Consider the following 1,800-nt stretch of genomic DNA (forward strand, 5'->3'; position numbering starts at 1 on the left):
GGGAACTATCAACCGTTTCCTTCCTTTTATTACAGTGATTTAAAATAAAAATAAAAATAAATCCTGTTTATTTGAGCAGAGCAGATTGTACAGCACTTTTCTGTATTTTTAAACATTTATTCAGGAGCTTTATTAAAACGCTGTAGTAATTAGTTTAATTCAAAACACCCTTTACCAAAATATTAATTTCCTTAAAGCTTAAATTTATGGTGTTAGGTTAGCTTTATATAACTCGCTCTGTTTTTCTAGACAGGAATCTATGAAAAAGTGACATGGAAAATGACAGAATAGTGACTGGGTGGAGATCAAATCAAACACCTGCTTGAAACCATGAGCTGTACAGGCTAAAAAGAGCAAGACTTTCCAAATGAGAAAACAATTAGCTCATATCCATAATTCATAGCTCTGACCACACTCTGCAGCAGCCGGGACCCCAGAGGTGTCTGAATTGCACACCATATGCTGCTGCGTGTCTGTGGGGCAGAGGTACCAGGAAAGCCCCTGGTCTTGTGTGTCCGTGGAGGCCTAAGTGTGGTGAGGAAATTTGAGCAAGCCATTATGACCCATGAAACATTCATGACTTTGACTCTTCTCTTTTCCTCTATATGTCTTTCATTTTCTGTTGCATCTTGCTTGGTATGAGTGACAGACTCTGACCAAGAACATGTTTGTGTGCCTAAAACGTATATGACTGAAGACTTTCATAAACGATAATTGAGTTTGCTTCTTCAGGGATCCATTTTCATATCTGGGTTTTGGAGCCCCAACTAAACTGAGTAATCGTGTTCATTAAAAAAAAAAAAACACACACACACACACACACACACATTTGCTGCTCTGTGCAACCGCTCCGATATGAATAAAAAAGTGCTGTAAGTTCAACTCTGCTGAATGAGTCTGTCAGATCAAGAGGAAAAGAAGAAATAAGCCAAATCTCGCGACTTTGACAGCAACACAACTTCATTTGCATGTATGAGGAGGGCAGATTAAATCATTTTATTTGACAGGGTAACTACTTTTATAGGGCTACATATAAATGTCAACTGTTTTTGTGGGCTGTATATCTGTATGCATGCAGTCTGAATGACATTTATAGGAATGTCCTAGCAGCTGATAAGCATCCGTCTGCTGTTACTTTAAGCTTTAAGTGATATTATCAGGGTTCAAGATACCTCTTCTGCGAAATAATTGACCATTAATTAGTGTTGTTTTTGGCGGCCTGTTTTAATTTTAGTTTTAGTCTAGTCTTTGTGTGAAGCTGTCATGTTAGTTTTTATTAGTTTTAGTCACGTTCATACTCTTTTTAGTCTAGTCAAGTTTCAGTCAACTAAAAGTCTGAGCATTTTAGTCTTATTTTAGTCAGAATTATCCATGACTATTTTCGTCTAGTTGTAGTCGACGAAAACTGATGACATTTAGTCTAGTTTTAGTCGACGAAAACTGATGACATTTAGTCTAGTTTTAGTCGACGAAAACTGACAACATTTAGTCTAGTTGTAGTCGACGAAAACTGACGACATTTAGTCTAGTTGTAGTCGACGAAAACTGATGACATTTAGTCTAGTTTTAGTCAATGAAAATGGTATTTTAGTCTCTTTTTAGAAATGCAATTCTATTTAACCCAGTCAATATAGTATAAGTACCTAGTAGTATAGACGAAACCAAAATTTTCTTTTAGCCAAACCCATTTCAAACAAGGTTATCTTATTATATTATTGATCAGTAGGCTAGAAGAGACCAATTTATATGACAGATTTTAATGTAGGCTTTTATTCATATGTAAACATTGTAAACATTGTG

The sequence above is a fragment of the Sinocyclocheilus rhinocerous genome, unplaced genomic scaffold, assembly GCF_001515625.1.
Source record: "Sinocyclocheilus rhinocerous isolate Xijiao unplaced genomic scaffold, SAMN03320098_v1.1 scaffold144, whole genome shotgun sequence".
In the NCBI taxonomy this organism is placed as follows: domain Eukaryota; kingdom Metazoa; phylum Chordata; class Actinopteri; order Cypriniformes; family Cyprinidae; genus Sinocyclocheilus; species Sinocyclocheilus rhinocerous.